The sequence below is a fragment of the Trachypithecus francoisi genome, unplaced genomic scaffold (assembly GCF_009764315.1).
Source record: "Trachypithecus francoisi isolate TF-2019V2 unplaced genomic scaffold, Tfra_2.0 Lachesis_group18, whole genome shotgun sequence".
Classification (NCBI taxonomy): domain Eukaryota; kingdom Metazoa; phylum Chordata; class Mammalia; order Primates; family Cercopithecidae; genus Trachypithecus; species Trachypithecus francoisi.
The window spans coordinates 30,372,492-30,389,005 of NW_022681463.1; the positions used below are offsets into that span (position 1 = coordinate 30,372,492).

The 16,514-nt window shown below is 37.0% G+C and overlaps 1 long non-coding RNA gene across 1 annotated transcript in view; it reads right to left on the reverse strand.

The window, feature by feature from the left end:
- LOC117063402 overlaps positions 1-16,514 on the reverse strand; it is a 56,570-nt gene that overhangs the window by 26,301 nt on the left and 13,755 nt on the right. Inside the window, exon 2 of the long non-coding RNA XR_004428906.1 lies at positions 7,561-7,649. This is a non-coding gene — a long non-coding RNA (uncharacterized LOC117063402). The remainder of the gene's footprint in view (positions 1-7,560; positions 7,650-16,514) is intronic.

Genomic DNA, 16,514 nt, shown 5'->3' on the forward strand with positions numbered 1-16,514 from the left:
GAAGAAATCTGCCCCCATTATCCAATCAACTCCCACCAGTCCCCTATCCTAACATGTGGGGATTACAATTTGACATGAGATTTGAGTGGGGACACAGAGCCAAACCATATCACTACCTAAATATATTGTTTGGAAACTTCTTTACGAAACATATGTCCCTGTTGTTTTCTACTAATCATATCTTTAATATAGCTCTCTATTCTGTTCATATATCTTCATTTCCACCACCAAATATGTTTTCTAAACTACCGCTCTCTCTCAAGTGGATAATTTCTTTAGCTTTTCCCCAATATACTCAGAGTAATCTCTGTAAAACCTCAATGCATTCTCATTAGGAAGGTTACAAGCTGCTGCTTGCTTTGACTCCTACTGTCCTTCCCAACTATCACCGGCTTCATAATTCTCTTTTTATTTCTCTTTTCTACTTATTCTGGCTTCCCATGAGTTCAGATAATTATATTTGTTCTTGTAAAGAGTTATGCATGTTGGTTCCATATGTTGAGTACTTCTCCCACTCTATTCACCGAGAAAATCATTGTCCTTTATTCTAACAGAAGGGCACCCGTTCCTGAATTTTGTAGTGAGATCATAGCACCTAATGTCTCTCCTTAGCTGCAGTTGTGTCATTGCAATGTCAGATTATTGTGTTTGATGATTTAGTCAATATGTATTTCCCCACAGAAGCAGTTTTGTTGTTGTTGTTGTTTTTAACATTATACAGAGCATGACTCTGTCATTTTAGTGTACTCAATAAATTTTGGTTACACTAATTGAATGAATGAATGAAGATTAGCTAGTAAAATTTAGATCAAACTTATTTAGGAATTGTTATCTAGGGAGTATCAAGGAAGGATAAGGTAAATATTAAGTCATTTAATTGATTTGCTATTATAGCTCATATGTTTGTTGCTTTTTTCCTCTTCCTCATGTTCCAAGATTCTTCCAGTCCCTCACTATTTGCTTAATCTCTTTTCTCTTTATTCTTCTATAACTGTTGTATGTATTAGTCAGTGTTCTCTAGAGGAACAGAACTAATGGGAAATATGTGTATATATAAAGATGACTTTATTAGGAGAATTGACTCACACGATCCCAAGATGAAGTCCCACAGTAGGCCATCTGCAAGCTGAGGAGCAAGGAAGCCAGTCCAAGTCCCAAAACCTCAAAAATAGGGAAGCCCAGAATGTAGCCTTTGGTCTGCAGGGTCCGAGATACTCTGGCAAACCACTGGTATAAGTCCAAGAGTCCAAAAGCTGAATAATTTGGAGTTCAATGTTTGAGGGCAGGAAGCATCCAACACAGGAGAATGTTGAAAGTTGGAAGACTCAGCCAGTCTAGTCCTTCCACGTTCTTCTGCCTGCTTTATTCTAGCCATGCTAGCAGATGATTAGATGTTACCCATCCAGATTGAGGGTGGGTCTGCCTCACCCAGTCTACTGACTCAAACTCCTCTGGCAACACCCTTACAGATGCACCCAGGAACAATACTTTGCATCCTTCAATCCAACCAAATTGACAGTCAATATTAACCATCACAACCATTACCATTGTAGGTTGTTCATCATTTGCAGCCCATTTGGTTTAGTTCATGGTTACCTGCCCTTTGTTTCACCATTTAATAGAAATTCGTATTTCTCCTCAATTTATTTTTATGTTTTAAATTTTGAAGTCTTTTTTGGACCGTTCAGATTATAGGTTACAAAAGCCAACTTTAAGTATCTACATATAAGGAGGGATATTTTGAAATATAATAATTGTGCAGTGTGACTCTATAAAACACAAGAACCCACAAAGAATGAGTGGATTAAGGACCTCGGTCGATCTCCAAATCATGGCAATTACCTTTGCATATCTTATCTCCTCTGTGCATATCTTTTGTTATTCAGTGTGTGCTCTCTCTAGGCACACCCTTCCTCATTCTTCAGCAGATTTCACCACATAGTAGACATCTTGGATTTGCAATTCCACCTTTCTTTCCTAATGTTAAAAATTATTATAGGTGAAGAAATTGTTTATCCTAATTAATTTGTTGACTTAAGAGAGCCTCTGTCAGGCAGTGATTTGGAAAATGTACTGGTGAATAAATTCTCAGGAATAAAAAATGTTGATGACAAATTTTGTTCCAATTACAGCTCGCTACATTTCTACCTAAACTCAGTGTTCTCAGATAACTTCACCATTCCATCCATAACATGAGGAGAAAGCATCTTTCATAGGGTTATGGATAGAATTAAATTAAGTAACCTATGTATAGCAACTTTTACTATATCTGAATGAGAGTAGCCACCACATATATTGACCATTATTTAAATTAAAAACATGTCAGAATCATGGAAATACATTTTACCATAAATTATATAGTCAACTGACTGAAAGTGCTTTTGTATATTATTTTGAATATTGAATTGTTTTAAATAGGCAGCAGAAAAATTTTATGAAAAAATAAAAACAATGTAGATAAATGATTTATTCATGAGGTTAAATTGGAAATAATATGAAAAACTGAAATAATTACCTTGTTACTGGCAAAATATGTTGCATCTGTTTGCTATCATCTCAGTGATAGTGAAATGAAGATTGGTGACTTTAATTCCAGTTTCAGAATAAAAATGAGCCTTTCTGAGGTGAATATTTTTCACTTTGACACATATAATTAGAAATACAATTTTCATATTTATGGTAATAAATAACTTACATTTCAACGTATATTCTCTTAAATTCATATTTGTGTACACTAGTCTTTTTCTGGATAAGAACTGTATTCTGATGCAGCTCTCCTTTGAACTTTATTTTATTTTAAATATTTATTTATTTATTTGTTTATCTATGTATTTATTTATTTTTAAGACAAGGTCTTGCTCCTGTCACCCAGGAGTGCAGTGGCATGATCACGGCTCACTGCAGCCTTGAACTCTGGGACCAAAGAGATCCTCCCACCTCAGACTCCTGAGTAGCTGGGACCATAAGTGTATGCTGCCATACCTGCATCATTTTTTAATCATTTGTAGAGATGAGGTCTTGTTGTGTTGCCCAAGCTAATCTGGAACTCCTGGGCTCAAGTGATACGCCTGCCTCAGCCTCCCAATGTGTTAGGATTACAGGCATGAGCTACTATGCCCAGACTAAACATTCATAAACAAAATACCATGGACTCTTTTCTATGGACCCATCTGTAGATGAACATATATCCAGACATTACTAAAGAGAGCTATTTTTCCTAAGGCACATATTCCTCACACTTTGTATTGATTTGAAATATGCCCTGCAATGAACTAAAACAGAAAAGCAAATGCACTTTTACCTGAGTGGAACTGTAGTGTTACATAAATTGCTTGGATAATTATCCATTTCGTATTCATAGCTCTAAATCTTTAGAGAATCTGTCCCTCAAAGGGTATGTGGTACACTGCAAGGGTAAACAAGTGAAAAAGATAGGGAATAGTGATTTGAGGAAAGTTTCCGGAAATGGACACTTCACAGAGGTTGTAGCTGAGACAGGGGATGATATTGTGGGAAAAAAGAAGGTAAAATTAACATTGATGAAAATTTCTCATTTATTTATTTATTATTATTATTACTTTTTTGACACAGAGTCTCGCTCTGTCGCCCAGGCGGGAGTGCAGTGGCATGATCTCGGCTCACCTCAACCTCCGCCTCCTGCCTTCAAGTGATTCTCCTGTTTCAGTCTTCCAAGTAGCTGGGATTACAGGTGCGTGCCACCACACCCAGCTGATTTTTGTAATTTTTAGAAGAGACACGGTTTCAACATGTTGGCCAGGCTACTCTTAAACCCCTGATTTCAAGTGATCTGCCCGCCTCAGCCTCCTAAAGTGCTGGGATTACAGGTGTGAGCCACCTCGCCCGGCCACGTTAGTGAAAATTTTTAAAAGGCAAGTGCGAATTATAATTCCACCTAAGAATCACTATAGGATCTTTTAGTACTTCTACTTAGGTAAAGCCTTTTTCAGATTAGTATGTTGAAAATAATAATGATAATGGCACTAGATTAAAGAAATCTGATGCAGTCTGTTTTTAAGACTTTTGGATTGCTTAATTTGCCTCCTTAACATAACACTTCCATCTAACCTCCATCTAAAAACAATGAAGCTTAATCTGCAATCCCAAAATGTATGTAAATATGAACTCCTGTTTGGCATCCCTCTAGCTACATGACACACTCAGAAAAAAAATTTTGTTTATTTGCAAATTATTTTCTAGGACAAAGTCAGTCAAAAAATGAGCTTGTGATTTTTACAAGATTGTGCCAAGTGTAAAAAAGACGTAGAGAGGTTTCCACTCAGAAGAAAACATTGTACTTAAAAACACACACATTGATATATATAATGGAGAAAAGATAAAAGATAAAACTCTAAAAAGAGTAATGAAGTATGAAAATGACATTGACCCTTTTTTGATTTTCATGTTTTCTAATTTTGTGCACAATTTATGTGTTTTTTACTTCTTCTTCTTCTTCTTCTTCTTTTTTTTTTTTTTTATGAGATGGAGTCTCGCTCTGTCACCAGGTTGGAGTGCAGTGACATGATCTTGGCTCACTGCAACCTCCGCCTCCAGGGTTCAAGCCATTCCCCAGCCTCAGTCTCCCAAGTAGCTGGGATTACAGGCACCTGCCACCACGCCTGGCTAATTTTTTTTGTAATTTTAGTAGAGACGGGCTTCACCATATTAGCAAGGTTAGTCTTGATCTCCTGACCTTGTGATCCACCTGCCTTGGCCTCCCAAAGTGCTGGGATTGCAGGCGTGAGCCACCGCGCCTCGGCAGTGTTTTTTACTTAATTGCTTTCACTTTTGTCAAATTAGTTACAAAATCCATATATTAGATTGGAAGTGTGGTATGTCTTTTTTAAAATTGCATTACAATTTGGGTCCTATATAATCAAAATCTAATAAATCAACCACTTTTGCTATAGGTATAACATCATATGAGTTTTGTGTTGAATTCATGTATTGAATGAATTTGGGAGATTTTAGAATTTCAGTCTAAGTACATACTTTTTTTCTCATAAGGAATGTATATAATTCTGCCTAAATGTTGTCTAATGATCCACTCTTCATAAATTTCCACTGAAATATTGCTATAAAAATGAAACCTCATTATTCTCAAAAAGCATGTGGTGTACCATCTAATCCTAGGATTCAGGTTAGTAATCTCCTACTACACAGCCAACAAAGTGAAATGCAGACTAGTAATAATTGTCCTATACACCCTCTCAATTAGAAGAAAATATGTTTGTAAGTAGATAGGAAAAATACTTTGGGCCTTATGTACTGTTTATGTGTAGGCACAGAGTTCAATATTTGCCAGACATAAAACCCTGTATAAAAATAGTAGAGTTTTTGAAATAGCCAAGGTTTTCTCCTGTATTCTCTCTCCTTAAAAGCTGTCAAATAGAGTAACCGTGTAATTCATCAATCCCAACACTGGGTATATGTCCAAAGAAAAGGAAATCAGCATATAAAAGGGATCTGTGCATTCCCATATTTAATGCAGCACTCTTCACAATACCGAAGAAATGAAATCAGCCCAGATGTGAATAAGGAAATGTGACCCATATATAGTATTAATACATATACACAATGGAATATAATTCAGCCATTAAAAAGAATGAACTCTTGTTGTTTGCAACAACGTGGATGGACCTAGAGGATGTTATATTAAGTGAAATAAGCCAGGCACCAAAAGACAAATTTTGCATGTTCTCGCTCATAAGTGCAAACAAAATTTTTTTTTAAACATTGAAGTCATAGAAATAGGGTAGAATGATGGTTATTAGAGGCTGGGAAGGGTAGCAGAGAGGGGGCGGATAGGAGAGGGTTGGTTAATGGCTATGAATACAGTTAGTTAGAATTAACAAGACAGAATATTTGGTAGCACAACGGGGACTATAATTAATTATTTATTGTACATTTTTAAATAACCAAAATTAGAATTAGGAATATTTCTAACACAAAGAAATAATAAATGCTTGAAATGGTGGATACCCTAACTACGCTGATTTAATTATTATGCATTGTATGTGTTTGTAAAAATATTACATGTATGCCATAAAAATGTACAATATTATGTGTTTATAAAAATCACTTTTTAAAAAAATTTAAACTTGCCATCATTTTCTTTTAAATAATACATATAAATAGGCTTCATTAAAATTACATAAATAGATGCATAGTCTATACCGTGTAATGTATAATTCTCAAAGACTAATGCTAGAAGTGTGGCTGCTCATATTTTGCAAGAGATAATTTTTCATATAAGCAGTTTTTGTCACAATCTCAGAGGACCAAGCATGGGAAAGAGGAGACTATAGGATTTTCCTAAATGAAGGGCATTAAGGTATTATTAGGCAAAGAATCATGTTAAAATTATGAAACATAATTGGTGTGTGACATTTTAACATATTTTACATGTTAACAAAATGATATAAGAATAAATAAAACAAATACATAGAAAATATTACATTTATAATTAAACCTAATACCACAGAAATCAAGTACACAGTTCCTTCTTTAAGCTATTGGTCTCTGATAGTTCTAGACTTTTAGTTTTCCTTTCTTAAAGTCCCTAAGTAATATTAATCTGTTCTTCATCTTCCTGGACCTCATGAATTCCTCCCTCTTTCATTACCTTGCACACGTATGGGAAGTGTTTTCTAAGCAATGCTTACACGTTACAAAGCTGTCCTGCTTGTCTTCCTGCCACCTGTCAGTGAACAGGTACTTGATGGCTGCAACTCTCCTGTGTATTTCATAAAGATCACAGGATTGGCAGCTTGTGAGCTGCTTTATCTCTCCCTAAAGCCTTTCACAGCATTCGTGGCCATCTATTAAATCTCCAAGGCTCATCTTATAAGGGATTGTAATGTTTTCAAAACTTTGCTGAAATTTGATGATAACAGAATTACATCACAATAGGGAGTGATTAAGGCAGTTATGATTCTCACTGATACCTGTCAAATGTGCCAACTGTCTCTCTAGGGTTTCTCCCACTTTCCTATCTCTTTAGCCTTTCTATCAATATTACCCTCAACTATATCCTTCCTAACTAAAATCTTGGTCGCAAATCCTGCGAACACCAAGAAGAGAGAAACAGTCGTCACTTTCTTCCCAATCTCACAGCAATAACTATCCTTTTAACAAACATAATCTCAGGCAGGCTTTTCTCCTAAAAGAAAGAAAAACCTCCTTTTTCTTATCTTCTCATTGATTGGAATTTTTCTGACCGAGAAAATGAATTTTAGCTTGCACAGCAAACAGTTCCATTAAAGTGATTTTGCTTGTTTTACATTGTTTTGTTTTCTTTCCCAAAAGTAATAACATTTATTCAAAGATAAGTTTAGCTCTCATCTCTCAATAACCAGGAAACCTACTAAAAGTTTTTAAAGGTAATGAAATGTGCTTGTATATATCTAATGATCATTATTTCAGAAATGTAAGAATTAAATTTTAGGCAGAACGCTCAGTTTAGCATTTTTAGTAGAATCTTTACTATAATTAATCATGTCTCATTCTCAGTCCAACTCTATCTCGGCACTCGGATGATACCTTAATGATGGTGAGTCCCTCATAGGAGTTAGTGCTGGACAGTCTGGTATCTTCTCTTCCCCAGAAGTATGGTAAATAAATGTGAATATCTGGGAACACAACAAAGGAGGGGTGGTTATTATTTAAATCAGTTGGTCATAAAAGTTGTCTCTTAGGAAGTAAGTTTTTAATTTTGGTCTAAAAATGCAAAAACATTTACACCTACTTAAAGATAACGCAAAAAAAAAAAAAAAAAGCTAAAGCATGTTCACCTACCTAAAGACATTACGGACAAGTCCAGGCATAAACAAAACCATGTGAAAACTCACTAAAGCAAGAATTGTTTTTATATTGTGGAAACTGAGAACACTAGAACATCTGAGAGGCAAGGGGGAAACACAGTATGATAATTTTTTATTTGGAGAGAAAAGAAGATTATGCTGGGTTTTGAAGTTTATGATGAAATATTTGAATTCAGTCCAAGTGAAGGGAACTTTATAAAAATTTTAATAAAGGACATGATCTTATGTACTTTCTAAAAAATAAACATCACTCTGGCTTCTCTGGAGAAGAAATGAAGGCAGGGAGTTTGCTTTGGAAACAACTGTGCTATTATCCAGAAGATACAGTAGAATATTGAGTCAGGAAGATTGCACTGGATATGAAGAAGATATTTTAAAGGTAAGATGTACATGACTTATGGATTAGCTGAATATTGACATAAAAATAAAAGTATCAAGATAATTGCCTCGTTTAAGAATTAAAGTGTTGAACTAGATATATAATTTTTGAACTTAGCAACATATTGTTGACATTTAATGTTGTGGAAATAATTAAGACTACATAAGCTGAATATGGATATAAAAAATAAAAGTATCAAGATAATTACCTTGTTTAAGAGTTAGATAAAGTGCTGAACTAGTTACATAATTTTTGAACTCGGCAACATATTGTTGATATTTAATGTTGTAGAAATAATTGAGAGTACATAGAAAGTGCTGATTCATTTTTCCTGAAAATCAGTTGCCTTTTGTGCTTTATGAATTTCCAAATCTAGTGACAAGCTAATGAACACATGCTAGCATGTAAACTATTTTGCTGTACATTTCGTCTACTACTTTAACCAATTGATGTTTTTAATGTTATGTCAACATAAACCTAATTATACTAAATGCTTCCCATCTGTAAATCTTTTTTTTTTTTTTTTTTTTTTTTTTTTGAGACGGAGTCTCGCTCTGTTGCCCAGGCTGGAGTGCAGTGGCCGGATCTCAGCTCACTGCAAGCTCCGCCTCCTGGGTTCTCGCCATTCTCCTGCCTCAGCCTCCCGAGTAGCTGGGACTACAGGCGTCCGCCACCTCACCCGGCTAATTTTTTTGTATTTTTTAGTAGAGACGGGGTTTCACCGGGTTAGCCAGGATGGTCTAGATCTCCTGACCTCGTGATCCGCCCGTCTCGGCCTCCCAAAGTGCTGGGATTACAGGCTTGAGCCACAGCGCCCGGCCCCCATCTGTAAATCTAATGCAATTTCAGATCTTGGGAATAAAGCTTGAACTCAAGATACCCTTGACTTCTATCTCTCCCACTATTCATGTGAATATCTCATTCATCAAAAATACAAGTGGTCTATCTTCAAAATGTGTTTGTAAATGATCTAATTCTCATTGCTATAACCTTGGTTAAAGCTACAGTTAATTCTTGCTTACACTGATGTAGTAGTCTAAGTGGTGATGAAGTAGTCTGAGTGGTCTCCCTACTTCTACCATTGTTATTTTTTAGTCTATTAACAAGAGGGAAGCCTAATTGATTCAGCTATGTAACTCTTCTGCTTAAAATATTTCACTGAGTTTAAAATGCAAAGTTGTTGCAATCATCTAAAAGTCTTTCCCATTCTATTTTCACCTTGCTTCTCTGTTTCTTCCACTTCAGCAAGGTTGGCCATGGCCACCATCAACCATGCTCCTGCCTCAGGGCCTTTGTACCAGCACTTTTCATTACCTGAAATGCGCTTCCCCCAGATATTTACATGTCTCAAGTGACTTCTTCAGGTATTGTCAACTGTCATCTTCATAGTGAGGTCTTCTGAGACATGCAAATTACAATTGCCACCATATCTTTATCCTATTTTCTCTGCCTTTACTGCATTACTCTTATTATTAAAACATTTATTTGGGGCCAGGAGCAGTGACTCACGCCTGTAATCCCTGCACTTTGGGAGGCCAAGGTGGGTGGATCATGAGGTCAGGAGTTCAAGAACAGCCTGGCCAAGATGGTGGAACTCCATCTCTACTAAAAAAAAATAATACAAAAATTAGCCAGGCATGGTGATAGGTGCCTATAATCCCAGCTACTTGGGAGGTTGAGGCAGGAGAATCACTTGAATCTGGGGGGTGGAGGTTGCAGTGAGCCAAGATCATACCACTGTACTCCAGCCTGGGCGACAGAGGAAGACTCCATCTCAAACAAACAAACAAACAAACAAACATTTATTTGAATTGTTTCTTTTTACCACCCACTAGAAGTTTAATGAGTTCCATAAGGGCAGATATTTTGCCGGATTTGCTCTTGGATATAAGCCTAATGTCTGGATGAAGTTTCTGCTACCTAGAAAGAAATAAAAAAGATCTGAGTGGGTACAGATCTTTCAAGTTCACTATTTCCCCCATAATTGTATATTCTTTTAATAACAAGAACTGAAATACAATAAAAATACATGTAGTTACAATTTTTAAATTAACAGATCATGCCAAACAGTATATATTAGTAAAAGAGTTGTATATCTGAAAAAATTACTGAAACATCTCCATAATAATAATAATAATGCTAACATGTATTGTTTGCTTATCTAGTGTCTCATGCTTCACTTAGAACTTTTTTTCTCTCTTTTAGATTAATGAAACTCCTTCTAATCCATAGCCAATGAGTTGTGTAGTTAGAACACAATCCTATATTTCTGATCCCAAAACCTGAGCTGGTAAATACTCTTGCATTCTGCCTCATGTTTAAGAATTGTTTCCAAGCCTGGTTCCAAATAAAGGTTAACCTTGGGCTCCTTTAAAAAACATGTTGCTAGTCTTCTTTCCTCACATATGAAATCTGAATCCTTTGGGGTAAGTGAACAGGAGTCTTCTTAAACAAACAATAAAAAAAAAAAAGTTTCCAAGTGAAGCTGATATGTTGCCAGCTTTAGGAATCATGGATACAGAGCATCAAAAAATAATTCAACCAGAAAATAAACCATCTAGAAAAACAATGTTTTATTCATTGGAAGATGCAGAAGTTAAGGGAACTAAGAAACAATTTTTTTTTTTTTTTTTGCCATCTGATAGATGTATAACTTCACCAAAAACATTTCGCTGGTCTCTGAAGTAGCAAACTAATTTCTAACAAAAACCTAGATAAATAATAGGGTATGAAATAAACAATCATGAAAACAGTGTGCATAGTAAGTGCACCAACACTACCAGGAATGTTTTTAAATAGTTCATATCTACTTTTTAGTGAAAATTCACCAAAATAAATGTTTACATGATAAAATATGCAATGTAGTTCAAAAGTTTTGTAAGTGCAAATTGTTTCTTTTTCTATCCTGCCCAAATTAACAGAAAACAACAATAATAAAACTGTACTGAAGAATATGATCACTCAGGCAACAAGTGTATTCATTCTAATTTATGGTTTAATTAGGTATATATTTTAAGTAGGTCAGCAAATGTGAAACATATATATATGCACACACACACAAATGTATATGTATATACGTATATACCCTGTGCTCAAAAATTAAGCAGCAAAGTGAAGAAAATAGGCCAGGGATAATTAATGCTAAATAACACAGGAATAATATACTGACCATTGGAATCAGATGGGATGTGAGTGCAGAGAAGTAAGCGGAATTAGTGTGGTATAGAGATTAAATAGCATTGGGAGTTGTAGATATCCGCACTCCCCAGCCCACCCCCACCATTTTTATTGAAGTATGGTTGACAACTTAAAGGTGTCAAATTTTATGATTTGATATATACATATATACACACACAGACATTGTGACACAGTCATCACAATCAAGCTAATTAATTAACATATCCATCACTTCATATAGTTAACATTTCCTTTCTATTTTTCTGTCTTTCTCTTATCCTCATTATTTTTCTTTTATTTTCATGAGGAGAATAATGAACATCTACTTTCTTAGCAAATTTCAGTTGTCCAATATGATATTGTTAACTATAGTCACATTTTTGTACATTAGATCTTTGTACCCCTGGAACAGCGTCTACCTATTTTCTCAATCCCTCAACCCCTAATAACCACGATTGTACTCTCTGTTCTTATGAGTTTGATGATGTAGATTCCACGTATAAGTAAAATCATACTGTATTTGTCTTCCTGCATCTAGTTTATTTCACTTGCCGTCATATTCTTTTGCTTCATCTATTGTATTAATTCATTCTCACACTGCTATAAAGAACTACTTGAAACTGGGTAACTTCAGGTAGTGAAATAGAAGAAAACAGGTTTAATTGACTCACAGTTCTGGAGACTTAACAGAAAGCATGACTGGGAGGCCTCAGGAAACTTACAATCATGGCAGAGGGCAAAGGGGAAGCAAGCACGTTTTCACATGGCGGTAGGAGAGAAACAGAGAGAAGGGGGAAGTGCCATACCCTTTTAAGCCATCAGATCTCATAAGAACTCACTCACTATCATGAGAAGAGCAAGGAAGAGATCTGCCCCCATGATCCAATTACCTCCCATCAGCCCCGTCCTCCAAGTCCACATAAGATTTGGATGGGAACACAAATCCAAACCTTATCATCTATATTGTTAAATTTTTGAGGATTTCCTCCATTTGTAAGGTTAATTAATATTCCATTGTGTAAATATATCACATTTTCTTTATCCATTTCATCAGTTGATAGACATTTGAGTTATGCCCATTATCTTGGATATCATGAATATTGCTGAAGGGAACATGGGCTAGCAATCCCACTTCTAGGCTATATATGAGGATCAAAATTTTACTTCAGCTTCCACTGTAGCAAGTCTAATGGTTGTTCACCAATATTCAGACTCCCCTTATTTAATCCTAATACTGCCAAATTTTAGCTGGTTATGTGTGAAATGTATTTGATATTATACGTTCCAGATCATTTTTCCTTGTTGGGACCACATTCTGCCCAATGAGATGAAAGCAACAATTATACAAGCCTCTTATGATCCACACCCAAGAAAGAATTATGTGACTACTCCTTAGCCTTGCCCTCTTCTTGATGGAAACAAAGGAAATAGCTACCTTGACCCAAGAGGTGGAAAACATATATGAGAATGGTAGATTGCCTTTATCCCTGGCAACTAATTACCTTTGAACTGCTGTGTGAAAGAGAAATACCTGTTTATCTTGAATGTGTCACTGTATTTTCAGTTCTTTGTTTTTTTGTGTAGCACAAGCACTAACTCATCTGCTTATAAGTTCTGTAAAATTACTCAAGTTGCATATCTATTTTAATTTTCTTAGATTGCTCATTATAAAATAGTCACATTAATATTATTGGACTTAGAGGACAATATATACTAATATATGTATAGCACTTGTGATGTGGTTTGGATATTTGTCCCTTACAAATATCATGTTGAAATGAAATCCCCAATCTTGGAGGAGAAGACCGGTAGAAAGTGTTTGGATCATGGGGACAGATCTATCGTGAACGTCTTGGTGCTGTCCTCACAATAATAAGTGTGTTCTTACTGTTAGTTCACATGAAAGCTGGTTGTTTAAAAGATTGTGGCACTTCCACCTTCTCTTATTGGGGGAACCAGCTCCCAATATTTCAGCGTAGGTTCTTTTCTATTTTTCCTAAGTGTCAGCTGGTCTGAGAAATAAAGAGAAAGAGTACCAAGGAAGAAATTTTACAGCTGGGCCTCTGGGGGTGCCATCACATACTGGTAGGATCATGATGGTGATTCCAAGCTGCAAAACCAGCAAGTTTCTATTAGGGATTTCAAACGGGGAGGGGTGTACAAATAGGGAATGGGTCACAGAGATCACATGCTTCAAAGGGCAATAAAATATCACAAGGCAAAAGGGCAGAGCAAGATCACAAGGCAAGGGTGAAATTAGAATTACTGATGAGGGTCCATGTCCCTCTGGGCACACATTGTCTTTTAAACATCTTAACAGGAAACAGGGTTCGAGAGCAGACAACTGGTCTGACTAGAATTCACCAGACTGGAATTTCCCAATCCTAGTAAGTCTGAGGGCACTGCAGGAGACCAGGGCGTATTTCATCCCTTATCTCAACTGCGTAAGACAGACACTCCCAGAGTGGCCGTTTATAGACCTATCCCTGGGAATGCATTCCTTCCCCAGGGTTATCAATTATTAATATTCCTTGCTGGGAAAAGAATTCAGTGATATTTCTCCTACTCACACATCCGTCTATAGGCTCTCTGTGAGAAGAAAAATATGGCTATTTTCTGCCCAACCTTGCAGGCAGTCAGACCTTATGGTTATCTTTCCTTGTTCCTTGAAAAATCACTGTTATTCTGTTCTTTTTCAGGGTGAACTGATTTCATATTATTCAAACACACATGTTTTACAAAGAATTTGTACAGTTAATGCAATCATCACAGGGTCCTGAGGTGACATACATCCTCAGTTTATGAAGATGATTGGATTAAGAGATTAAAGTAAAGACAAGCATAGGACATTATGAGTATTGATTGGGTAAGTGATAAATGTCCATGAAATCTTCACAATTTATGTTCAGAGATTGCAGTAAAGACAGGTATAAGAAATTATAAAAGTATTAATTTGGGGAAGTAATAAATGTCCACAAAATCTTCACAATATGTGTTTTCCTGCCTCGGCTCCAGCTGGTCCCTCTGTTCAGGGTCCCTGACTTCCCACAACACTCTTTCTCTTGCTTCCTATGATGGGCCTCCTCCCATATGCTCTCTGTCATGATTGTAAGCTTCCTGAGGCTCACAAGAAGCACACACTGGCACCATGCTACCTGTAAAACTTACAGAACTGTGAGCCAATTACCAAGGCTCAGGTATTCCTTTACAGCAATGCAAAAGCAGACTAATACAGAACATTGGTATCAAAGAGTGAGGCATTGCTATAAAGATAACTGAAAATGTGGAACTGGCTTTGAAACAGGGTAATGAGCAGAGGCTAGAAGAGTTTTGAGGACTCAGAAGAAGACAGAAAGATGAGAGAAAGTTTAGAATTGCTTAGAGACTGGTTAAATGATTGTGAAGAAAATGCTGATAGTAATATGTACAGTGATGGCCAGGCTAATGAGGTCTCAGATGAAAATGAGGAATTTATTGGGAACTGGAGTAAAAGTCACCTGTAGTGTCCCACAGTAAAGAGCTTTGGGGCATTGTGTCCACATCCTAGGTATCTGTGGAGAGTTGAACTTAAGAGTAATGACATCAGGTATCTGGAAGAATAAATTTCTAAACAGCAAAGTCCTCAAGGGGTGACCTGGGCAGCTTCTAATAATCTAAGATTAGATACCCAGGAATAAAGGGAAGACTTAAAGTTGGAATTTATAATGAAAAGGAAAGCAGACTGTAAAAGTTTAGAAAATTTGCAGTGTGGCCCTGTGGCAGAAAAGAAATCTAAGGAGGCAGTGGAGCAACCACTTGCTAGAGAGATTAGCATGACTAAAAGAGAGCCAAATACTACTATCCAAGGCAATGGGAAAAAGGACTCAATGACATTTCAGAAGGCTTCAAGGGATTCCTTCCCATCCATGGCCCAGAGGCCTAGGAGGAAAGAATAATTTGGGAGATCAGACTGAGGGCCCTGCTGCCCTGTGCCACCTTGGGCCATTGAGTTCTGCATTGAGGCTACGCTGGCCCCAGCTTCAGGTCACAGTGTCCCAGAAACATCTCTGGCCACTGCTCTGAAAGGCACAAACTGTAAACATTGGCAGCTTCCATGTTTTGTTAAGCCTGAAGGCACACAGAATGCAAGATTGGCAGCTCCACCTAGATTTCAGAGGATGTATAAGAAAGCCTAGGTGTCCAAGCAGAATCCCGTCACAGGGCTGGAGCCCTCACAGAGAATCTCTACTATGGCAGTGCAGAGGGGAAATGTGAAGTTGGAGTCCCCACACAGAGTCTCCACAGGGCACTTTCTAGTGGAGGTATGGGTAGGGGGATGCCACCTTCCACATCCAATAGTGATAGAGTCACTGGCAGCTTACAACCTAAGCATGGAAAATCTGCAGGCACTCAAGTCCAACCCGTGACAGCAGCCACAGGGATTGTACCCTGTAACGCCAAAGAAGTGGACCTGTCCAAGCCTTGGGAGCCCACCCTTTGCATCAGTGTGTCCTGGATGTGGGACATGGAGTCAAAGGAGATTATTTTGGAGCTTTAGAATTTAATGACTGCTGTGCTGAGTTTCAGACTTGCATGGGGCCTGTTTGACTCTTTCTTTTGGGTGACTTTTCCCTTTTGGAATGGGAACATTTGTTCAGTGCCTGTACCACCATTTTATCTTGGAAGTAAATAGCTTGTTTTTATTTTACAGGCTTATAGGCAGAAGGTGATGATTCTCAGGTGAGGCTTAGGTTGTTGGACTTAATGCTGAAACAAGTTAAGAATGTACTGAACTATTGGGAGGAGATATTGTATTTTGCAACATGAAAAGGACATAAGATTTAGGGGGTCTGGGATGAATAACATGGTTTTGATGTTAGTCCCCTCCAAATCTCATGTTGAAACATAATCACCAATGTTGTAAGTGGGACCTGGTGATAGGTGTTTCAATCATGGGGATGGGTCCTTCATGAGTGACTTTGTGCTGTCCTCATGATAATTACTGCATTCTCACTGTTAGTTCACATGAGATCTGGTTATTTAAAGGAGTATGGAACCTCACCTCTCTCTTTCTTGCTTCTGCTCTCACTATGTGATGTGTCTACTTCTCCTCATGCTTCTGCCATGATTGTAAGCTT